Source organism: Notothenia rossii (assembly GCF_949606895.1).
Source record: "Notothenia rossii genome assembly, chromosome: 5".
Classification (NCBI taxonomy): domain Eukaryota; kingdom Metazoa; phylum Chordata; class Actinopteri; order Perciformes; family Nototheniidae; genus Notothenia; species Notothenia rossii.
In genome coordinates, this window is record NC_136903.1 from 13820118 (window position 1) to 13846334 (window position 26217).

General features: G+C 38.9%; 1 protein-coding gene and 1 long non-coding RNA gene across 2 annotated transcripts in view; both read left to right on the forward strand.

The window, feature by feature from the left end:
• The first annotated feature begins 5489 nt into the window (after positions 1–5489).
• On the forward strand, positions 5490–7788 carry LOC307040908. The gene is made up of 3 exons (XR_013808632.1): positions 5490–5950; positions 6036–6491; positions 7353–7788. It is a non-coding gene; the product is annotated as an uncharacterized lncRNA (long non-coding RNA).
• A 6348-nt stretch (positions 7789–14136) lies between these two features.
• The window catches only part of tp53i11b (tumor protein p53 inducible protein 11b), a 39764-nt gene continuing 27683 nt past the window's right edge, over positions 14137–26217 (forward strand). Inside the window, exons 1-2 of the mRNA XM_079684113.1 lie at positions 14137–14584; positions 18449–18568. The gene's annotated coding sequence lies outside the window, so the exon portion shown is untranslated. The remainder of the gene's footprint in view (positions 14585–18448; positions 18569–26217) is intronic.

The window sequence follows — 26217 nt, forward strand, 5'->3', positions numbered from 1 at the left end:
TTGTGTACCACAACGAGATCCCCCCCTGCTTCTGGTTTTCTTTATTCTCAAGTCTAATTATTCATATTATGTGGAAGTTATTCTGTGGACAGGTAATTTGGTTTGTGCCCTGAATATTATTGGATTGTTTGGTTCTCTAATTTTCTCCAGGATCAGACAGGGAAATAAAGATGAATGTCAAGGTAAAGGATGAGTCAAGAAAAGTATTAATTGGCTGTGCCTTTGTCTGGTCAGGTGGAGGACAGGACGGTTCGTCTGCAGACAGAGACAGTGGAGTGGAAAGAGAGACTGCATTTAACTAATACCTGACCTTTGCCTCATTCCACTTTAGAGCGTGGTGTACAGCTGAGCATCATGGGAGTCTTGATAAATAAACAGCCAAAGCACAGCTGACTGACTTTGTGTTTACATGTGACAGAAAGGGCAGCCAGGAGAGTTCAAACTCAGATACGGTACATTATATGGAGGTTTTACCCTCCGGGTGAAATACCTTCAACCTGCCCTCCATTTTCTAACCCCTCTTTGGAAATTGCCTCTTTTCTTCCTGTTGTTTAGAGCTGGAATAACTATTATTTGTATTGTCTACTAATCTGTCAACTATTCTTTCAATCAAAGGGATAGTTTTTCTGTCCTTTACAGTATTAATATCTTACGTAAGAAAATAGTGAAAGACGCCGATCAGTGTTTTGTAAGCCAATGATGACTTATTTTAATGTCATGTTTGGTCTATAACTCCATATATAATCAATTTACGGTCTTAGGGGAGTAAAGACATTTGAGAGGATGTATGACCATGGAAAAGTTAAAGTAACGCGGGGTAACATTTCAGGGTAAGAGTTGGGCGGGTCTTGCCTTATGGGGAAAATACACACACACGAACACTTGTTAATGCTAACACACACACGGCAACGCTCACCACCAGCACACACACAATGGCAGATGCAAGTATCAGCGAGAGCAGCAGCGCATTTGCAACTTGGAAATATAACCACTATTTTCAATTTGTTTCAAAACAGCAATGCCAATCTCCTGAAGCACCTAAGTAATGTACATGGGGCTATAAAGCTAGTCGCCAAAGACCCCACCGTCTCAACCACTGGCAGTGACCCAGATGGAGCAACACCATCTAAACAGCCAAAAAACTATTTTTTTAAATCGCCACATGTCACCCAGTCAACTAAACAGATTGATTGCCAGGTAAGTTGTTGAGGACATGCTGCCCATCGCAGCGGTCGAGTCTGTTGCCTTCAGAGAACTAGTCAGCAAAATACCACAAGTACTACAAGTGCACTACAGATCTTGATTGTTGAGGCTACAATAAAGATGCCTGTCAAAATGTCTAAACATATCTTTTGTGTTTTATTGTTCCACTACATTTCATAATGATGATTGCTACAATGATGGGGAGTTGTCTTTTCTATTACTGTGCCACAGAACAACACCAAAACTTGTATTTGTATTGTTATTATTTTTAAAGTAAAGTAACTTGTTACTAGTTACTTTTATAATTTAGTAACTAATAAAGTAACTAGTTACTTTTTCGAGAGCAGTAACTATAACTATTACTAGTTTGTTTTTTTAAGTAACTTGCCCAACACTGGTATTGGCACATTCTTGTTTTGTTTTTTTCATGGAAGTAAATGTCCTGTCACCATTTCCCACAGTCATCCTGTTCTGATGTCTGTTTTCAGTTCTCAGCCTGCTGGCAAAAAGCCTAAGTAATCCTTCAAATTAAGCAAATATTACACTTTTGCACATAAACATCAAAACCCTGCTTCTTGAAGCAAGGATAAGATGGTGAATATATTTATAAAGCTATATGATTATCATATGCCAGAGAGATCAAACACTTTTAAACAGCCTGGGATTTTAGGATGTGAAGTGAGATTAAGCACAGCTGGAGAAATGTAGACTCATGCTAAGAGGGCCGTATATATGATTAGTTGAAGAGGTAGGATGTCTGTGAGGAAGCTGATAACAAGACCTTGGCGTCCCCAAGGTCCACTGAGGTGATGCGCACGTCGAGTTGATCTAAAGCTCCTCTTCATGGATATTAAAAAGGAGATGTATGGTATTTTTCTAGATAAGGAAATACAGGCAGTCTATCGTCAGTAATTAATTTCAGCGGCCTTGATCCAGAACCCTGATTTTTCTTCTGTGAAAAGGAAGCATTTTCTTTTTTTCAGTGGAACAAAAGGGAGCTGATGCACTTTCATATCTTCTTGTTGGCAATATATATTATCTAACAAGGGGATTGTGCAAAATGCCTCCTTCTTCATGCTCAACAATCAAAACACCCATTTGGTTGCTGCAGGTTGGGGGTGGAAGAAGAATGCGGTTTGTTTGACAGGTTTGAGTGCGGGCGTAGACAAAGCACATATGCCTCCTACATACCAGCCCCCTTATTAAAGCCATGTTTTCATGGTCATTGCTCAAATCACGTACAGCACATGAGTTTGTGTCTGCAGGCTAAAAATGTTATTGAAAAAATATAATAAATGGAAATAATGAGTGAAAACATTTTCCAAACAGGATTTCATTCTCCAATCTTGTCGGTACTAGATGTTGGTGAAACCATTTGTATGCATGTTATACCATACATCTGGCCTATTTCTGTCTTTTAGGACACCTGCACTGTTCAGAATATATTTTAAAAGCACAACCAGGAAAACAGGTCATCTATCCTGCCTCTCTTCTACAGCAGGAGTGTCTCATTCTGAGGGCATCCATGCAGGAAAGATAGTGAATTTGACCACACTCCATACGAGTATATATAAATACGTTTTATAAATGGATGTCTTCTCCCTCATAATATGCCCACACATGTCTTCTCACAGCAGGCTATCAGCCTCCTACCCATTTCTATTTCACAGATTGCCCCTGCCTGCCACTTTATCTGTAAAATCCACCCACTGTGTCCCACTGCAAATGTCACCGTTTCATTTATATGTCCGGTGTCCTTATAAACCCCTAGGTAGATGTCATAAAAATGCATGCAGGCGAAAAGTGCGACTTCAACATGACAACAGACCTGATTTCAGATCTGCTCCAATTCCCTTTATTGGGTTATTCGAATGACAGATATATTAAATAAACAACAAGACCCATCCGTTGTGTTGAAAAATAAAGGTTTAAATGAAACTTTATATGAATTACTACAAGTGGACATCCTTAGACATTTCCGAGGCCATAATCTGCAGCCAAAAGTCACTTTTAATTTTTTGTACATAGAAAAAACACAATGCTTAAGATATTAAGTCACTAATGCTTCGGATCAGCTTCTTTCAAGCCTAGCAGTCGTATGTACTTGCCATCTTTTTTTGCAGGATTTTACACGAACATCGGTTAGTTTGTCCGAATGGATCAGTTCTCATTCTGAGCAAATACTCAGTTCTTTCATATAAATCAGAAATGTGATGCTGACAGCCTCAATATATAGCATAGGACTTTATGAAAGTAGCCTAAATCAGAATACAAAATTACAGATTCAGTGCTTTTGCTTCAGGTCAGGATGTCAAAATATATCAGAATCACACGGTAGAAGAACAAGTAGAATTTGTTATAAACCTACAGTTTGAATGCACTGTGTGATGTTTTTCTAGAGAACTGTGTGAGTTACAACCTGTGTTTTATGATTGTTTGCTACTCGTTCCTGCCAACCTCTGAGGACCTTTCGCCTCCAACCCCTTTCATTTCGCTTCTGCCTGCAAATCCTCATAGGTCCTTTCCCCAACACTAATTCAGCACCTCTGTTCGACACTGAGGAGCTTGTTTTATTAGCACCTACATGAGTATCCCTGATGCTGTTACAAAAGCAATCAAAGAAAGATAACCCTGTTTCTGCCATGTGGGCTCTGAAGACAGAGTTTTGAAAAATATATACCTGTTAAAGTGTTACTGCTGTGCAACAATAGGAAAGGATTTATGTTGAACTACAGGGCGGATATTAAGGAAGCGTAGGGCTGTACCCGAATATCCGAATATTTGTTCCTTGGAGAACTATTCGGGTTTCAATTTCGTTAATCGGATATTCGTTTTTTCCCCGTTTTTTTTTCAAATTGAATTTATTGAAATCTCCAATATCAACGTAAGAGCTTGTGCCTCTTCGGGGGGTGCTAACACTTAACCATAAACGTTATCGTTTACTTTCTCCGTCTTTATATTTAGATAATAGGCTTGTTTGAGACGAGCTGCGGCTCGCCTCGAAAGTAGACGAGAATAGCAGATCGCTGCCGGGGGAGGTCTCAAAAAGCTTTCCTGAAGTCGGACAGCTCGGAGTCAGCTTATTCTTCTTCTTTTCTCGTTTTTTTGGCGGATTGAAAACAACTTTAAGGTGCATACCGCCACCTCCGGAGTCGGCTTGACTCGGATGTATAATAAGAACTGGATACAGCGTGGGAGGCGGGACCTCATTAATTCCTATGAGAGTTGCTCATTGGCGCATGATGATAAAATGGCCCAACTTTTGAGAGAGCGAAACGTCACAGATTACCCATCATGCCTGAGCAGTACCCGTATGTGTGCTCATAGCGCATGCGCAACTTTAGCCAAAATGCTCGTTCACATAAAGCACGTCAATTTGCGTACACGTAACAGCACCGTGCATTCATGACAGCATGGTATGGCTTGTTTTTATGATGGTTTGATATTAACGAGGCGGCAGTTAGCAGCTAGCGGCTAGCTAGTGATTGTGCTAATGTGCACATCAATCGTTATGTACTTATATTACGCTGTAACAGGATCTAGTGATATCCAAGCAACAGAGCTTAATTTAGCATGAAATAATTATTGAACTGTGTGTGTATATATATATATATATATATAAACACACAGTGTATATAGTAGTAGTAGTAGTAGTAGTAGTATACTATTTTACAAGTAGTAGTATACTATTTTACAAATGATGAATTTGTGATGATGAAACATGTGCAATATATCCATTATTACAGCTCCGTGGGATGGCAGATATGGGTCCGTTGTTATTGTGCATCCATGGGTAAAGATAAATGCATGTAGTGCTGAACACGTGACATGAACGTGCCGGGAGGCGCGGTCCCGTGGGTTAGATGCGCGTTCATAGTGCAGAGGGAAATAACTCTCAGAATAACGTTATTAGCACATTTTTACAACTTGAGGAACGAATGTTTTTAATAAGGGCTATACAAGTGTTCATACTGGGTAGTTTATTTAGTTTAAAAAAAATTATCCAACGATTTACAGACCACTCTTTCCCCATGTAAGTCAATGAGAAAAAGTGTTTCCGGGCCTGGCAACCAAACGGAAGTGTAGTACCGCCGTTTGGCCACCACGAATATTTTCATCTGAGTCCGGCGCACTTCCTGGGGGCTTGAGTCGGACAAAATGACTAACCATCATGCAACATTATTATATATATATATATATTAGGGCCGGGACTTTAACGCGTTAATTAAGATTAATTAATTACACAAAAATTAACGCATTTTAATCGCACTTAATTTTGTACCGCGGAACGTTTCTCACTGGATGAGTTTCAGGGGTACCGATTATACTGGAGCACCAACTAACGTTCATGACTTCAGACAACAACAAACCACAGTGAACAATAGTCGAACGAAGAAGCTGATGAGACCGCTTTGGTTGGCCCCGTGGATGGGACATTTTGTTTTAAAAAACGGACGGATGGAAGCGTCGATAAGAGCACGGTTGTTTGCAAATTATGCAAAAAGTAATTTGCATATCACCGCAGCACATCAAGCCTCAAGTATCACCTCAATGCAAAACCTATAGCAGCTAGCATGGAAGCTAGCGTGGACGTTAGCCCGACTCGGAGTACAAGGACCCACACCCAATTCGCGTTGATCAAACAGAGTGGCCTATGCAACAGAGAGATTTTATTTTTCATCAGGATATTGGAAGAATAGGAGGGATTGATGTCAATCACTGGCACTTTTTTATTTTATTTTAAATGGTACAGTACACTTTATGTTGAACTATTTATTATGTTGTTGGTGCAACTGGCACTTTATGTTGAACTGTTTATTGTTTCGGCCAAGGTTATAGAGAGGCGAAGTCCCTCCCCTTTCGGGAGCCTCCATGGGACCCCGGAAGCGGAAAATTATACATTGAATTCAATGGAGAGAGAAAACGTATCTTTTGATCCCGTTTGAATTGTGCCACGAATGACACATATGATGTTTGTCAATTTAAAAGAACATTTTGCAAGTAAAAAAAATTAAAATGTGTCGTAAAACTGTGAAGTAACAAACATTTTTTTGTATTAAGCCGCTCAGTGAACTACATGTCTCTGGTCCCGCACAATACGCGTCACCAACACAAAGATGGCCGTCACGTTGGCACATTTCACCTCATTCTGTCAGAATGAGAATAAAAGTATAAAACGAGGTGAAAATCACTACAAGTCTGGGCACGTTGAGAGCTGTACATACACGAAAGGGGAGTTAGTCGGTTCTGTAAGAGCCAGCATGCGGGACCGGCTTTACAAGGTTTCGGTGAGTAATATGAGTGCAATGTTAACAGGTTAATGTCAGTCAATAAGGAGGAGAATGAAAAAGAAGATGATGAACCACAGACCGGCATATAATGACTGCAGTGTGCAGGGCTGTGTTAATTTGTTACTTTTATCAATAGCATTAGTTGACTGAGAAAACCGTCAAGAAAAAAAGTTTAGCGATGTTACGAGTCGACTAGCATAATATGAACCACGGCTGTGATTGACAACCTGGACAGCCAGTCAGAAGCTAGAATGCCAACCTAGAGAGCCAATCAGAACCTAGAACGGGTGTACTGTATACGGGTGTGTATGCTGTGGATAACATTAGTGTTCACAAGAACAAGGTACACTCCCGTGTTTTGTTTTAGTTGCTCTTCAGATTGAAGCGGACAGTTTTATATCGACTATATGTGTGATCTCCTTTTTACATCTCGTTGTGTCATTTGAGTTTATTTGCTGTGTGTAGATTCAAGGATTTTGGTTATCTTGTCAATTTGTTTGGTTATCTAGGCACAGTGTGTGACTCCCTCTGGTACACTGGTATGTTTTCCTAATGTAGAGAGCATTGATTAATTCATAAACTACACACTGAGTCTAGATCCTGACCAAATCCTTTTTTGTTGATGAAATGTTTTTCAAAAATGTAATACACATTTAAAAAAAATACAATGTACAATCACAACCAATACAACACAAATTACAAAATATTCAGAAAAAACAAACAATAACAACAATCAGACAAGAGGACAAAACTATGGAAAAATAAACCCTCCCACCCCCAGATCTGGACCATCCTTGTATTGCTCATTCAATCTATTATAGGATGTTAACAAACATGGTACTTACTTTATTTGTACAGATCTACATGGGAGAAGATGGCGCGATGCAGAGCGCTGTCTGTGTTTGTGCACGGAGGATGTACAAATGCAGCCACGCTGCAGCATTGGCAATATTTGCCATGTGGCAGATCAGCTCCACAGAAGTTGAGTGCCAGTGGAGGAAGCCTGGCACTTCAAAAGTAGTCCAGCCGGTGTCTCAACTCTACCAACAGCAAGAGGAGACATACAACCCACTGGCCAGAGACATCGCCACTGAGGAAGTAGACTGGTTCAGGTCTGCACTGAGGGGCGCAGCGTGGCATGGCATGGCTTTTGTCACCTGAGCCAGAGCTGCAGCCTCAACATCAGGCCATTTTCAACGTGCCGGAGCTGGTGAAGGAGCATGGGGGTCGGGGGCTTGAGGCAATTCTTGCCTCAATGCGACTGAGCAGAGACCATTAAGCTGCCATCCAGACAGCCACCATAGGATAGCAGACAAATCCTCAGTGGCAGTTACACAGGCAGGGCAGGTTGACAGCCAGCAATTTTGGTGCTGTGCTGAGGTCGGGACTTTCATCCACTCCATGCGCGTCCCTCATGAAGAGGGTGCTTGGGGGGTACAATTTAGACGGAGTCATGGCTATCAACTGGGGAGTTGACAAGGTGTGTTTGGCCAGTGTGTTTGGCCTTTTAAGTGTGACACATATGTAGTGATAAATGCTTCACCTGACCACTGTTCCTAAATAAAAAAAGTTTTCTGCATCGTCAGTCATTTTTTCCAAATAATTACCAATATTTCACAAATTCTTCATGTCAACTTAAGAGCACAGCTGTATGTTGAGTGTCAGCTTGCTTGGTTAATCTTACTGGATGTGGACATGGATGTCGGTGCAGTCCACAATCATTTTGCAGTTGAAGGCAGAATGAATTTATTATTGACTCAGAATGAAGCACAACTTCATGTCATACAGTACATTGACTTTATTTGTAATTGTGTAAAAACATATGAGCATTGATTAGCAAGCAGGACCTGCAGGAACAGAGAACGGTGATGGATGGAGCTGGGAAGAGAGAAGAATAAAGAAAACAGATCAACTTTATTATCGGATATTAAAAATTCAATTTCAAAACAAGTTGCCGCTCCTACAGTTTTCTAGTATGTAAAGATGATTTCACGTGACCTATGCAAAATATCACACTCAATACATGTGTCTCTCTGGGGGGTGCATTGTGCCTTTGATGTATATAAATAATATACCATAACCAAATACTATTACGTACAGTGGAAATCAGGTTGCCAGAGCAGGTCAGTGTGCATGTTCCTCATGGTCTCAGCAGTTACAGGTGAGGTAAAGAAAATAAAAGAGAAAAAGGTAAGTAACAACACTGAATAATTATCTCTTTTAATAATTTTCTCTCAGTAATCACTCAACTACTGTCTTTCCAACAAACAGATTGACTCACCCTCACTGTCATCACAATGACACATGTCCAGAAGAATGTCATGCAAAGCTCCCTGCCTGCCTGCCTTCCTTCGACTCTCCCTGAACTGCTTCCTTAGCACCCGGTGGAGGGCGCAGTAGGCTACTCTTCAAATGTTTCACGAAATACTTACCATGATGACTACTCTTACTGTTTAACATGTGGGTGTACTATAAAATAATAACTTCATGGTAAGGCTACTAAAAATGACAAGGCTAAGTAATGTAATGCTAACTAACGTGCTCGCTACTAGCTAGGTAGCTAACTTGACTATGTTCCATGCACAACATGTATATTACCTATGATATTACCTGATATGTCTGATCCAGCGACTCCTGGTCCTTTCATAAGACGGGAAGCGATAGAACGAGCAAGTGGTATGATCACTTTTGTGATTACAACATGGTACAAAGCACACAGGCATCTTGCAAAAGTGAATTTATTGGAGCAATCTCTTATATTTATTGGAGGGAATAAATCAGTTAGGAAATCTTCTTCTTCGCTTTAATTACGAGTCGCAACCACTTGGAGCATTATCGCCTGTGACATCACATGCGCGACCCAGAATGGGATTTGGGATTTGTAGTCTTTGTAGTCGCGTATTTTTCATAGTCTTATATTTCAACAGTTTTACGACAAAATGTGACTTTTTTGACATGGAAATGATTGTTTAAGATTGACAAACATCATATGTGTAGTTCGTGGCACAATTCAAACGGGATCAAAAGATAGGTTTTCTCTCTCCATTGAATTCAATGTATAATGTTTCGCTTCCGGGGTCCCATGGACCGGAAGTAGATGGGCGTGACTTCGCCTCTCTATTGAGAGAGTTGGACTGAAATGTATTAGATTTTTTAAATCAACTGTTGGTAAATCAACAAAGTCTGTTATGGCCTCTGAAGCAACAGAGAGATGTTTTCTAATAGTCAGGGTTTCCAATGTTCTGAATGTACTTGAAAGTATTGTGTTTTACTTAAAAAACAAAGTGTTATAGTTTACAGAAGGTCTACCTACCTATAGGCTACCTGAATCTCTGAAATGTACTATATTCCTAAATATGCTATTGCTACACTTTATGGCCAGTGTACCACCTTGAAAAAAATAAACAATGTTTTGTTGCTTAAGCTTATGTATTCAGTCATTATTAAATGGTATACTAAAATCCATGTGAAAAAAATTGCTTCTCACTGTTCTCAGGTCAAATATGTATATGTGATTAAAAATGCGATTAATTGCGATTAATTAATTACAAAGCCTGTAATTAATTAGATAAAAAAATTTAATCGAGTCCCGGCCCTAATATATATATATATTTACAGTGCAATCATTCTTTCATGCTAAATGAAGCTCTGTTGCTTGGATATCACTAGATCCTGTTACAGCGTAATATAAGTACATAACGATTGATGTGTACATTAGCATAATTACTAGCTAGCCGCTAGCTGCTAACTGCCACTTCGTTAATATCAAATCCATCATAATAACAAATCATTACCATGCTGTCATGAACGTGCGGTGCTGTTACGTGTACGCAAATGTACGTGCTTAATGTGTGAACAAGCATTTTGGTTAAAGCAGCGCATGCGCTATGAGCGCACATACGGGTACTTCTCAGGCATGATGGGTAATCTATGACGTTTCGCTCTCTCAAAAGTTGGGCCATTTTATCATCATGCGCCAATGAGCAACTCTCATAGGAATTAATGAGGCCCCGCCTCCCACGCTGTATCCAGTTCTTATTATACATCCATGCATGCAACGCAGTTAGGAAATCTTCTTCTTCGCTTTAATTACGAGTCGCAACCACTTGGAGCATTATCGCCTGTGACATCACATGCGCGACCCAGAATGGGATTTGGGATTTGTAGTCTTTGTAGTCGCGTATTTTTCATAGTCTTATATTTCAACAGTTTTACGACAAAATGTGACTTTTTTGACATGGAAATGATTGTTTAAGATTGACAAACATCATATGTGTAGTTCGTGGCACAATTCAAACGGGATCAAAAGATAGGTTTTCTCTCTCCATTGAATTCAATGTATAATGTTTCGCTTCCGGGGTCCCATGGACCGGAAGTAGATGGGCGTGACTTCGCCTCTCTATTGAGAGAGTTGGACTGAAATGTATTAGATTTTTTAAATCAACTGTTGGTAAATCAACAAAGTCTGTTATGGCCTCTGAAGCAACAGAGAGATGTTTTCTAATAGTCAGGGTTTCCAATGTTCTGAATGTACTTGAAAGTATTGTGTTTTACTTAAAAAACAAAGTGTTATAGTTTACAGAAGGTCTACCTACCTATAGGCTACCTGAATCTCTGAAATGTACTATATTCCTAAATATGCTATTGCTACACTTTATGGCCAGTGTACCACCTTGAAAAAAATAAACAATGTTTTGTTGCTTAAGCTTATGTATTCAGTCATTATTAAATGGTATACTAAAATCCATGTGAAAAAAATTGCTTCTCACTGTTCTCAGGTCAAATATGTATATGTGATTAAAAATGCGATTAATTGCGATTAATTAATTACAAAGCCTGTAATTAATTAGATAAAAAAATTTAATCGAGTCCCGGCCCTAATATATATATATATTTACAGTGCAATCATTCTTTCATGCTAAATGAAGCTCTGTTGCTTGGATATCACTAGATCCTGTTACAGCGTAATATAAGTACATAACGATTGATGTGTACATTAGCATAATTACTAGCTAGCCGCTAGCTGCTAACTGCCACTTCGTTAATATCAAATCCATCATAATAACAAATCATTACCATGCTGTCATGAACGTGCGGTGCTGTTACGTGTACGCAAATGTACGTGCTTAATGTGTGAACAAGCATTTTGGTTAAAGCAGCGCATGCGCTATGAGCGCACATACGGGTACTTCTCAGGCATGATGGGTAATCTATGACGTTTCGCTCTCTCAAAAGTTGGGCCATTTTATCATCATGCGCCAATGAGCAACTCTCATAGGAATTAATGAGGCCCCGCCTCCCACGCTGTATCCAGTTCTTATTATACATCCATGCATGCAACGCACTAGCAAGACGTTGATCGCAACTGCGCAGGTCTCGCTTGTCTCAAACCGTCACATTGTTTCCAATGCAACAAAAACAACAACAACAACTTCCTGTCAACTGCGCTAACTCTCCTTCAAAATAAAAGCATGTCCATAAATAGGAAGCCAAGCCAAATTACACTTAAGACATATACAACTGCAACGAAAGTAACAAACACAATGCGATATCCTTTTCAATTTCAAAGAACACAAATGGGGTTACATTAACACATAACAATAAAACAACAATACTGTAGAATAACTAAATGAATGCCGTGAATACACCGAAATACACGTGTTGAAGCGGTTCACTGCTGATTACTAAGCGCCTGCGACCGCCCAGCAATATATTGTACTGACTGTTCATTTGAAGACACAGAAAAGGAGACGAAGGGAGGACAGGCAGGGACAACATGTTGTCAATTAAAGGTCACTTATGCAAAATCCACTTTTTCATGTCTTTTATACATAAACATGTGTCCCCTCTGTGTAAAGACATTCTGAAAGTTTCATGAAAAAGACCCCCTCTCCTTTTGTCTTGATCCATTTATATAAAACCTGTTTGAAAATAAGCTGATCAGATTTTGGCCACTTTAGGAAGTCATAACGATTTTTTTTTGGCATATGTAGCCATTAGCCAACCAAGGTATATATCTGAGACCTATAATTTATTGATGAAAAACAGTATAATAGGGGACCTAAAGGTCATGAAGACAGAGTCACTAAGGGTTTGCATCACGTAAAACTGACTTTTCTATCAACTTAGCCTTTTGTGAAGTTTTCTTTTTACAACTTCTCTGTGGGGCTCCGATATGTATTTAAATGGGGCAGAATGAAAAGTTCACATGGGAAATAATTAATAGAACCGCTCATAACTGATAGACATCTGAGACGTGACAAAGGGCCTCAAATAACCCCTGCTTTGAACAAAACTGGTTTTGACTGGTTTACTTTTTAGAAAAACATTGCATTTTATAAGTTAGCCTATTTAGATAAATCAAGTATACATAATTCATGGAGCCAGGGATGGAAAAAGAGTACTGATTCCTTGGGTGTTATACATTTCATATGAGGTTGCTAATGTTAAATGATAGAAATATAATGAAAAACACATTAGGGGCTACACAATTTAGTGCATGAACAAGGTATACCCTAAGTGGAAAAACAATCAGACCTTAGGCCTACGTAAAAACTTTAACAACCAACAGCACATTTGAAGTGCAAGTGAAAAGCCCTTACAATAAAAAACAATGTTCTTCAGATAAGCCTTACAACAAAATAGCAGAACATAGGACAAAACCCATACAAGTATAAAAAGATACCTACAGAAAATAAACAAAAAGATGCAGTGGGCACATCGGTGGGTGCGAACAAGTTGGGCCACATAAATCAATGAAACGGGCAACAACATAATAAAGCATCACAATGGCAGCCAACACTGAGATGAGGTAAACGCAATATGCAATAAACTTCACAGCCCACAAAAAATCCCACCTTCATGCAAAACGATAGCCTGCAGAGCTTTTACACGTTTCTGGTCCACAAAGATTGTTGTTACTCACCTGTTTGAATGTCATTAGTTCTGTCTCGTGCACTGCGACGGCCTCCTCAATCTGCTCCAATCTCTGCTCGTTAATTTTTCAATGTTCAAAACAAATAGGCCGCTCAGCCTCCATATTGCTCTGCGCTCCTCAAAAACAAAGTGTTCAGCTGAATAATGCTCGAGAGTAACAGCCATGGCCAGTCTCATGTCACAAACAACCACCGCGGGAATTTTAACTTGAACTAGACCCAAACATGGATGGCCCAATATGCACCTGTGCATCCTGGGTACGTTTGATTTGAGTCACTCAGCATGTTGGCCGGGTGGTGCTGTCAATCAGTGGTTCACACTTTTGACTCCTGTGAGCTCTTGGTATGGGTCTGGAAGTGTTTGAGGAGGACCAAAAAGTCTTCCTCTTGCATCCACCCAGACCCACCTCACACAGGGACAATGCAAACCAATCAACAATATTGAAACAGTCTAGCAAATGAGCCATCATTGTAAATGTGCCATGTTACAAAGGTCCCTGGTGGTCCGTGTTACAACCGTCCCAGGACCACCAGTAATTTTTCATCCCCTGTGTTTCACCCATATTTAGCTAGTTATATGTGTAGCTTACAAAACAGTAATTCTAATAATACTAGTTTGGATTCCTAGACATTTGACCTCAAGACAGTATCCAAAAAATACATCATATCATTTTTGTCAATATTTTTACCTAAGAAACACACTTGCTGATATCTTTCGCGAGATATTTAAACATGGCTCCTTTTTGTCACAGCGACCTTTCCATCTAACTGAGCATACAGAGTGAGTTTCATCACTCTAGCTTGTGATTGGAGATATTGATATTGGTTACAACCGTCCCGTGTTACAACTGTCCCTGGTCTCCTACTTTTGGTTCAGTAAAAACATTTGATGTACTGCCTTGGATGGGGAGTTTTTGTTGGAACTGGTTTTCATTGGTCAAAGTTGTCTGCCGCTTGCTCGTGTATTACGGTAGACAGAACCCGGTGTGCGCGGTGGTCATTACGGTAGTGTGTACTCTGGATTGTTTGCTGCTCCGGGTTTGTGAAGTAAGCACGGAGCGCTGCGATGATCCGCTACACTATCTGCCCTGCTCACTGAAATAACGGCTAAATACTCTCTGAAGCGAACTCTGGACACCACTCCTCTTCCTTACTGTAAGTTAAACACGTTATCTGCGCTTTTAAATATATGTACTGGGGTCTAGCCCACGAATTTCCTTTACATTTCACTTTTTGGATGTTTTCAAGCCATGTTTTCTATCTGTCAACGTTTTGGGAGAGTTGAATGCTAGCGTAAATATAAGTCATTGTGTTGCGTAAGTAGAATAGCTTATCGTATTTCTGCATGAAATATCGATTTGATCTGGCTTTTAAGTTGTTTTTTTGTATTAGTTTATGTGAAATCTTGGTAACATTAAAAAGCTGGAAAAGCGAAGTTACGCGTGGTGGAGAGGTCTGTTAAAAAGCCGTTGCAGAGATAAAAATCACCTTTTTTTTTGCTTTTGTTTCACCGGCATTTAACATGAAGCAACATACTTGCATTCAATAGTTTTAGAAACCCCTTTCCTTTTAAATTACGTTTTATTAAGCTCCATATCCTTATCTACGGCTGAGCTGCTACACCCCACTCAGTTACTGTGAAGTTATTTAGCAGCAAAGGTTAATGTTTGCTAGTAAATCCCCATCTGATTAATTATTCAACTGAGCTTTTCTTATTTTGACAGAGTTCCTTGATATTTGAAAGTGTGATTAACCGATGTGGTGAGCTGTGAGCAAGTGAGAGCCAACATTTCTGGGGATTTCAGTGGTAGAAATTGCCCAATTTGGTCAGCAGCACATGATCACAAGAAGGGAGACATCTGTGTTGAGGTTATACATAACTGAGGTTACGTGTTTATATAGATTTAGCTTTGTTGTTTCTTTTTGGTCTAGTTTCTTATCTTGTTTCATGTTTTATTTTTAACGTTTTTCCTCATCACTGTTGCAACAAGTGATTTCCCCTGAGGGGGATCAATATTGTTCTGATCTTATGATCTTATCTTATCTGAAATGAAGGGAGTTGTCTCAGTTTACACAGTTTGAATGTATGCTTTCCTCCTTATATAGTAATTGAGATTAGGTGAATTGATTTAATTGGACTGACTGACAAGAGTGTGTTGGAATGAGCTGCTGTTTTTTTGGGAGAGATAAATCTTTTGGTGTAAGAGTTTGCTTGACACCAAATAGTTCATGTTACTGTTTGGTGTGTCAAGACTTGTTCCTAGTGAACTCAAGCATTGCTGCAGCACTGACATAGCACTGACATGTTACCTTGTTGTCTGGCAGTGAAGTGAGCTAAGCCTTGTGGAGGGAAAGTCTCAATCTTATTTACTATGACAATTCTTCTTTGGATGACTGAAATACAAGCTCATTTTATATTCATACATCCAACTGCTTCATTTGTGGAGTTTATTCAAAGAAAAGACACTGCATTGACCGGGGTTTCGTAATCCTTTTAAACATCTGAACACACAACAAAAACTAACCCAAGATGCTGGCTTGGGTTAAACACAAGCTCATAACATGAGGGAAGTGACGGTGGCTTTGACATTCCTTGTTTTCTGAAAATGACAATGATGTTGAACAAATGGAACGAGGAGAGCTGTTGTTCCCCCTCAGCAAGACAACATTTTAAAAGTTATTTTTTTATGAATCAGGCTTTATTCCCATGGCGGATGTTGTACTATTTTTCTGTAATTGCCATCTTAGCAGGATGTCATCCATGTTCTGTGGGCAGGGGGAAGAATTCGAATTGGCCAAAGAAACACAAGAGATAAAACGGGTCTTCCTTTTCTGTTTTATGTGCCCACGGTAGGACTGCTCAATTAATCGTATTTTAATCGTAATTATGATTTTGGCTTGCAACGATTATGAAAACAACATAATCAAAATAAAACGATTTTTTTTATGACCTATTGGTTTTTTCAGTTGAATTATACTTAAAGTTCAGGGTAATAAACTGTTAAAAACATACTGTTCAACATTTTTTTTTCAATAAATAGATGTTTTCAAAGTAAATGGATAATCGTTTTTAATAATCGTGATATCAATTATTGACCCAAATAATCGAGATTATGATTTTTGCCATAATCGAGCAGTCCTAGCCCACGGCGACAATGTTTTCTGCATTGTCAAGAATAAATAAAAAATGCACTTGGAGTGGGCAGCAGCCGATGCTTTTTGAACATTACTGTCGCTGTGCTAATATAGCCATAAGCAGTTTTTAACCATAGAAAGCAAACCATTAGATATATTCACTCTGACCACATCCTTTAGTAGCACTCCACCTTCAGTGCTCAGAAGCGGATTTGGTGAATAGGTCACATCTGGCCTGATGATGACCTTTAGGACCGTTGTCCTTTCTCCATGAACACTTTTGACTGCAGGATATTGTCACCTCAGCCAACCCTCAAGTTGCCAGATTCTCCCACTAATGAATCCCCTTCAGAACAGCAGCACAGCCTTCTGTGTCACATAGAGAGAGGACACATGAAGGCTGAATGATTTGGGATTACAAATATCGAATTGTTTTGACTGATAATGCAATTACAATTTCAATTATCAATCGGAGGAATCCTTTTTTTATGAAAACTATTTAACAACTCACGGTGTAATTACTTTTTAAGCTAGGATCTGTAACAAACAAAGCATCTTGTAAAAATAAAGCATTACATCATCATCTTCCTAAGGCTTGGGTTAAAAGAGTATTTTCCACAAAACCGGGTGAAGCTAAGAAATAATTTCTCTCAGCAAGTTCGACAGTGTCCCTTGAACCCTACCAGACTGGATACAGATTGAACTTGGTCTCAATGTGAGGGGGAATTATCATTGGAGAGTTGAGCAGCATGGTTGTGTGTCTCTGTGTGTCTCTGTGTGTAGAGGCACAGAGGGAGGACGGCGCTCACTATAGCCCTGGGCAGTCCCACAGGTCCTCCACACACTCCTGGCATGCTGCATGCTGGGTAGCCAAAGCAGATGGTGACCTCTTTTTTTTTTTTTAACCCCAGAGTAATTAATTTACGCTTCCTTTCCCAGTGCAGTCCTACAATACAGAAAAAACAAGTGTTGTATTAAATAATAATACATGGTTTTTGTTTGTTTTTGCTGCACATGAACATTTGCAGGCCATTAAAACTGTGAGCGTATTTATACTGCCTGAGGCATTTGTTCCTGGTGGATCAGATACAGTAGCACAAAGCGATGTTTCTCTAAACAGTGGTTGGAAGGATATTTGGCTTGAAAGTAAGTCTTTAATACTACATTGTCAATACTCAAGAGAATGGGGAAGTGTGTGTATTTTCACAGATTTCAAAGTAGATCTCTTCAGATAGCGTTATCTTGGTAATTGTCGCCTTAGATGTTTTCATAAAACAGCGATAAAAGTGATTTACCTCACAAAATGGTGGTTAGCTATATTTAGTTTTCTCTTTCCGCACTGACTTCTGGTCTGTCTCCAGGGACTCCTGTGTTCCAGTGATATATTTCTGCCAATGAGGATTGCTTTCTTCCTGGCATCTTTGCTTTTAATTTCCTACTGCCTGGTGTGACAGTGGGTTTGCTACAGGCTCAAATAATGGGATGACAGCAGATGTGACTCTGTTTATTTCCAATGGACAAGATTAGAGAAACTGAGACCATACTGTATGTTGCTTTCAGACTTTGCGGTTTTATGGCTGTGATAAGCTGCTCATCTCATTGATTACGTCGAAGGGAAGATAGAAAAGCAATTGCATTGTTGAGTGGTGTCAAAACACTGTGGACTGTTTGTATTTGGCAAGTAATTTCCCCCAGGCTTTTTACAGCTCTCTGCATGAACTCTCATTTTGGATTCATTATCTTTGATAATCCCTTTACTTCATATCGTAATGTTGTACTGCATGGGGTTCTATTTTTTGTTTGATTTGATTGCTTCATATAAACACATGTTAGAGAAGAGACATGTTTCATTTTAAAACATATGCTTTTCTTTTTAATTGACAGGTAAACTTAAGGTGGCCTTGCAGGACATTTGGAAGAGCGGAGTAGAAGCAGCAGCATCGTCTTCTTCATTTGGGGTTAGAACCAAGGTGCAACCTCCACAACGTTTCAGATCTGCTTTCAGTAAGTACAAGTTGTGTTTCTGTCTCACTGATTTCTATTTGTAATTGGCCTGAAAAGTGTGTGTGTGTGTGTGTGTGTGTGTGTGTGTGTGTGTGTGTGTGTGTGTGTGTGTGTGTGTGTGTGTGTGTGTGTGTGTGTGTGTGTGTGTGTGTGTGTGTGTGTGTGTGTGTGTGTGTGTGTGTGTGTGTGTGTGTGTGTGTGTGTGTGTGTGTGTGTGTGTGTGTGTGTGTGTGTGTGTGTGTGTGTGTGTGTGTGTGTGTGTGTGTGTGTGTGTGTGTGTGTGTGTGTTCATAAGCACAGTGGAGCATTGTGTGTGTCTCCTCTTTGAGTTATAACAAAAAAATATGGTTTCACATTTCCCTCTGGCCATTTGGACAAAGTCAACCTTCAGTTCTCCTCAGCGGCACTCATGCATCACGTCTAACGTTTATGGTTAGCTGACCTCAGAGAAACCTTATACTGGAAGGACTCAACTCCCAAAATATGATAAAAGAAATGGAAGTATTTCAGCTGGTAAATATTAACAGATGAAAAGGCAGGTTTATCCATGGGCTCTCGTTTCTTGCCTCTGAGCCATCACTATGCAGGAGGCTTAATCCTTATCCTACAGGCGTTTTTCTTTTTGACTTTCTCTCTTTGATTGCTTTCTAACAGCAGCAGCTCATCACTGAACTGTTGGTTTCCACTTAACTGACAACTGTTGCTATTGTTCTGCATTATTGATCACACACTGTGCCGGGTTCATGTCCAGGTTGCTTCAATTTAGTATTTACTGTGATTGGTTTGGAAAATTGCTGATTTAAGTCTGATGATGATGATGTCCAATTATATTTCAATTTTTTTTACTATTTAAGTAAAAAGCTGCAACTACTTTAATGTGTTTTTGAGTAATGGTCTGTCTAGAAAAGAAAATAGTGAACAATTTCTTACCCCAGACCCAACGTTAAAATATAATCAATTTGATACTAGACTAAGAAAACATGAAAACAAGGATTTTTGGCACTATTTTTAATTAGATAAAACAAATAAATGGATTACCATTTCCAGATGTTCCACAAACAGGCCAGCAAAGAAGCAGACACAAGTGTCAAATATGGTTGGAAAATAAATTCAGTAGCAGCTGTTTGTCAGAAGAATAGCTGTCCTTGTTCCAAGTGAGATGGATCTTTGTTCAAAATGCGCGACACTCTGACAGGGTTTCCAAAGCGTTTTATAAGGGAGGAGCCACAAAGGCCTCGTATTTAATGAGAGAGAAGACTATTTATTTAGTTACGGTATTTATAATCAGATGAGATGATTCTATTTAATTTGTCAGCTTCATCTAAGCGTGTGATTGATCCATCACACTGCATGACAGCCTAATTGGTGGCAATAAGGTTCTGGTGTGTAGGTTATTCTTAGCTATAGGATGTTCTTGCTGCTTCATTTAAATGCTGATTGATTTTCCTGCACACTTCGTCATATTATTATATCTTAAATCCTTAGGCCTGGGTAATAAGTCAATACAATAGTTGTTCTTAATATGATAATCTTTCAGAATTTTAGAAAATGCAATTATGCAAATTAATGAGTCTTAGCAAATTGCATATAATTTAAAATATTAAATTAAGTTTTTTTTTTTTTATTAAACTAGCCAATTTGTTTGGTTATCTAATGCAGTGAGGGAAAAAAATACATTAAACATGTATTTTTAATAATAATAATAATACATTATATTTATAAAGCACCTTTCATTGCTAACAGCAATCCCAAGGTGCTACAGGAGGCATAATACAAAATAAATAAATAAACAAAAGTTTAATCAAAAGCTTTTTTAAAAAGAAAGGTTTTTAAGCCTTTCTTGAAGGCGTCAGTGGTCTGTGGGGTCCTCAGGTGGTCTGGGTGGGAATTCTACAGGCGAGGAGCAGCCTCGCCTGCTTGCTGCTGTGGGCTGTTGGATCACTTCTAATTCTGAAGGGATTTCTGACATCAATGAGGCAGAGAAGAGAGCAACTTCCATGCTCTTGAGAAGTTTAATTTCCTTCTAAATGGATTATAATCATGCAGTCGCAAACAGGTTCTTGCTGGGGGAATACATTCCATTAACGGCTAGAATCCACTTCAAGACACTGGTACTCGCGTACCATGCTGTGAATGGATCTGGCCCTTCCTACATCTAGGACGTGGTTAAACCGTACACCCCAGCACGTGCACTCCGCTCTGCATCAGCCAAACAGCTCGCTGCACCCGCACTGCGAGGGGGACCCAAGTTCCCATCAACAAAAACACGTGGGTTTGCTATCCTGGCTCCAAAATGGTGGAATGAGCTCCCCATTGAAATCAGAACAGCAGAAAGCCTACACATCTTCCGGCGCAGACTGAAAACTCATCTCTTTAGACTCCACTTCGAGCGATAAAATGACTAACAAAGCACTTATATACTAACAAAGGACTGGCTTATCTAAAGCCAGTTGAGTAGCACTTGAAATGTTTGGCTCTATGAAACCTGATGTACTTATATGATTCTGTTTTCTTCTAGTTTGTATCTTCTTGGTCGAATGCACTTATCGTAAGTCGCTTTGGATAAAAGCGTCAGCTAAATGTAATGTCATGTAAATTGAAGATAATAGGGACAGGAGATAAATGCAACCTTTTCCCCCAATTCGATATTTATCTCATCATGCTTGATCATCAGCCATCCTGTGGAGCCATTGATTTGCCACTGGCTAAGGTTCATTCCCTCATTTGTTTCTGTGTAAACTCAGCTGAGCCCTCATGGCATTTATAGTGCTCTGTTCAAACCTGATTAGCCAGCTGCGGGGGTGTATTCACATTTATCAAGAGGCAAATGAGAAGATGAGTGAAAATATGTGTTGACTTTTTTTTACTGAAGTCAGTTGAATTTTTTTAAAGTTCAACCTATGGAATTATTCAGAGTAAACATCAAGTTCATGAACAAAAACACATCTTTCAACAATAGTTATATTCACTGGCCATGGCTGTACTTTTTCTTACTTTTTTTCCTGTGTAGAATGGAAAAGCAATCCAATTAGCTGCAGGAATTCACAGATTGCTGCTGTGGGCTGTTGAGCAAATTCTGCTCACGACTTTAGTGACAAGCTGTCTGACCTTTTTCTGGTAAACTAATAAGGCTTGAATGCATTTGGGGGAGAAAACATTAAACGCCTTACCCACCCACACACACATACACACACTGCAGACAGAGTTTGGGAGTTGCTTTGAAGAAACTTTACCCATTGACAAACAAAGACTATAATGAGGCCTGTCTGCCTACTTGTAGAGTGGACCTATCAGCTGCTCCTGGTGAGCTGCATGCCCCCGGTGAGCTGCATGCCCCCATATCACCTCCTGAACAAAGACACACAACTTCTAGGAAGAGATGTAATAACTGACGTTTTGTTGTCGGTCAGTGTTGTCTGATTGGCACTTGAAAGATGTGACGGTGAGAGGAACTTTGTGATTTTAATTGAACGTCTCGTATTTTCCGCAGACAATAACTGGGTTAACCCTTTAACTGCCGGACCAAGAAAAAAGCTCTGGAAAATTATTTTTTTGCATTTTATTATCAAATGGGCCATAAATAAGCACAAACACATTTTTTCTTTTTTTTAACTGACCACACAGTTTTGTTTTTATGAGCCTCTACCAAATGGTCGAGCTGGCCCTCTATGGTAAAAGTAATCATCATATACAGTACAGTATTTGTATGCATCAAACTCAAATAAAACACAAACTCAAATACATTTGTTTATTTTATGGAAAATGAGCAATATATACAACCAGATATATTATTTATTATAATTGTAAAAAAAAAAAAATGGAAAAAAGTCATGTAAAGTGTTTTTCACGATAAAAAAAATACTTGCTCATCTTACTGTGTATGCTGAATTGGCCTAACAGGAAACCACTGGCCTAACAGCACATGTCCATATCCTGTGTTGGCCTAACTTGCTCATCTGTGTGCAATTTTGAGCTGAATGCCATGCATGAAAGGTGATATATAAATTATTATCACTCTTTCACTCTGAGACTCATAGGGCAGTACTAGGTTTAGTAATATTACCATGAATCTAGCCATTTATTTACCATATTTTATTGGAAAACATCTCTGAAACTCTGAAAAAGTCATATTGCTAGCTTACCATAAAAGGCCAATTCGACCGATTGGTTGAGCATATTTTCCAAAAAATAATTACACCCTTGTTAAAACTTTTTGTTGTGCATCAAGTTATCTAATTATGTTCAGTCAGTGCCCTGCCACTAAAATATGTCAAAAATGATATGTTTACCTTTCAAAAGTTGACCAAAAAGAGTGATTTCTTCAGCAGTGATTTTTAGCATTGCCAACTTTCTCAGTTGAAGCTAGCTGAAGGGCATTCTGTTCGAACCACAGTGACATCTAGAGGTTCTTTTGTGCATAACATGTCAACCAAAGGGTAGAGCTGGCTGAATCAGATGGAGTTCAACTTTTTTTTTTTTTTTCAACCAGATATCAAGACGCGAAATGTGCTCTACCAAATGGTGGTGCTGGCAGTTAATGTTGTAACATGTAAAGTTTCAACTATTGATTTTCTGTCACAGAGAACCGTTTATTATTTGCACTCTGCCTGCAGTGGGGGAGAATGAAGGACAAGCCAATCATAGCGACTGAATAGCAACAGGATCGGTATGTGCCTGTGTTGGTTTTACATGAAGCTGTGTGTATTCGATGTTTGTTGAAGGTGCTCTGCTTACTGATGGGGCAGAATTGATTTTAGTGTTTCTGTCATTGCTTCGGATCGGAGGCACACAGAATGATTACAGTCAGATGTAATGCTGAAATTAGATTTTTTCTGTCTGTTTTTAAGACGGACGGATAACTTTTAGCTTGGAGGACACGACAAGAATAGACTCATGGGAGAAGACGTTCCAACATTGACCTACACAAAGACGTTTTGTGCATTATGTGAAAGTATTCAATCTAGTTACTACTGTACCTATTAAATTATCTTGAGTCCTACGTAGAGCTAGATATCACAAACCATATTTGTATTTGTAATATTATGTGTGTCTGTCTCAACATGGCCCCAAACAAGGCTTGTTTACTTTTTAGAAGATTTCCTTATTTACATTTTCAACTCTATTCTTTATTTAGGTAATGTTGTACATTCACTGAGCCGTTTTTTAAGTATATTTGAGTAATTCAAGTATTTTAAAAAAACCTTTCCCAAACTAAGAGATGGAAGATATAGGTGAGATATAAACACGCAGTAAAGCAGTGTGTGGCATTACTACTCTGTATTGGTAACAAAAAGAAAGACTAAATGTTTTTTTCAGGAACATTGTGTCTCTGAAGTGAAGTACAAGCTCTCTAATATCACAGCAGATTCAGTTGACCCAGCCAAAGTCCTTTCTCGCTTTACTTTGCAGGTAAAGTCAGAGAAAGATAGCACTTCTATGATAAGTGCTATCCTATTTTTTTTTTCTTTCTTTTCTTCACTGCTCTTCAAGTGTGAACTGTAAAAAAGGGTGATTTGTCAAACTGGCCAACCGGCAGATAAAATGTCAACTTCATTCATTCTGGTTGCTTTTAGTTGGAACAAACCACTTTGAAATAAAGTCTATAAAAAGCAAGTGACTGAACTTTGAAACTAGTTACTCTACTCTGAAATGCATTTAATTTATACCATTCTTTATATTCTAATGTGTGTGTGTTTATTATAATTTTATTTTTTTAATAATATTTATACCAATATATAGATAAATTAATTAGTTTAGTTTTTTTTAGCATTTAGTTAGTGTTGGGTGTTTTCTTACCTTGTACTGTTTCTGTATTATACATTAACTCTATCCAATTCTAGACGTGTTAATAATATATATTGTAAATACTTTATGGTTAGTGTCTCGGCCCGAACTCTAAAGCTGATTGTGAATACAAATATATTGAATTGAAGTTAAAATCAGAGTTGGAAATGGCGTACACACAAAGAAGGGAACAAAAAGTCAGTGTTTGGTGGATCAATATCCCTTGTCTCGCTCGTGAAAACATCTCCCTCTCTTTCTGTGTTTGTATGTCATCACCATAAAAGTAAGAATGTAAACTACCAGCTTTTCTTTTTGGAAAGCAGATTCTTAGTTATGTATACACAGTCACTCATCATGTGGAGAGTGAGGCCGCGTTGTTGCCCAAACTTCTTCAAGTGTGTGACAACAAGATGGAAGTGAAAGGAAAAGCTGACCAGCGCTGTCACACGTCGATGATGTCGGCTGTTACTGTGATACCCTCTTGTTGGCTCATTTGTTTTTATGGGCAATATCATTTATGTTGTGTGACTTTATGATCTAAAATACCTGTTTGATCATCCATTACCGCTATATTTCCTAGAGTGATGAGCACATGATTACTCTTCCACATGTTCAGGAGAGGAAGTGTAATGAAGTGCATGTTACTAGATGGCAAAGTAAACATGTAGGATATTTTAGAGATCTCTTTTTGACCTTTACCTAACAATTACACCCACCTGAAGATATCGTTTAGTGACGCAGGTTGAGCCCTTTAAATGAGTGCTCTCCGTCACCCAGCAGCGCTGCTTAGCAACCAGGTAGCGCTTCAACAGGCAAGAAAAGCATGGGAAAGGAGGGCTGTCTTATTGTGCGACACTTAGGACATCAATAATCACTCCAATTAACATTGTCTTGTTTCCCGTGAATGAGACACGTCGAGTTTGACTATCAAAGAAGCATTGGTAGCTCATAGCAAAGTATTTCACACAGTTATTTTTTGAATTATTTCCAAATGAATTCACATGTTCTGGCTGTTTACAATCAGGGGGCTCCAGGAGGTGATTTAATCTGCTTTAAAACTCACTCATTGACAGATGGAGTTAGTAATAGTCCACAGCAGACCTGTGGTTTCCCTACAAGGTCAGAAAAGCAGACTAATGTAAAAAGGTTAGAAATATAGCAGAGTTGAAAAAAATAAATAGAGTGCTTGATTAAGGAGGTTTTGCTTACATATCATATACAAAAATATACTGCTTTGAATCATATTAGAGTATCATTAATACATCATACCCTGACGTATAAATTGTAGGGTCAAAATGTGCAGTTCTCTCCCTAATCTCTCAAACTAATCCTTCTGTACACTTTTGCAGCCCCAAGATGTAGGTGCTTCCTTTATAGTGTTTTTATTCAATCATCCCTTAGATGGGTATGAAGAAAACGTTGACTCTAGAGGTAACTGTGAGTTGAACAATCTCCAAATGATTGGTTAGTTTTAAAACCAATATTTGGATCCATTTTCTAACATGTATGAGCCATGGCGCTCTTGACAACAACGCTTTCATTTGTTTATGAAACTAAAAAGTGCCTTTTTTTATATATCGTCATCATTTCAACTCTAATCTTGAACCACTTGCTTTATTTCCCAAATAACTCCATTACTAATCACCACGTGAAGTCTGCTTATTAAACAGCTTCCCTGCCTTTACCAACATCGACTTCTAGATACAAAACAACCCCATAACCACTATAATAATTCTGTTATTCTCACAAGCTTAATTAACTTCACAGCAGCACTCTAAAAGCCTCCACTGAGTGTTTTTCATTTTAAGCAATTGATCAATCCAATTGTTACCCACAAGCCAAATGGGCAACAGTTCTTTAGTTCA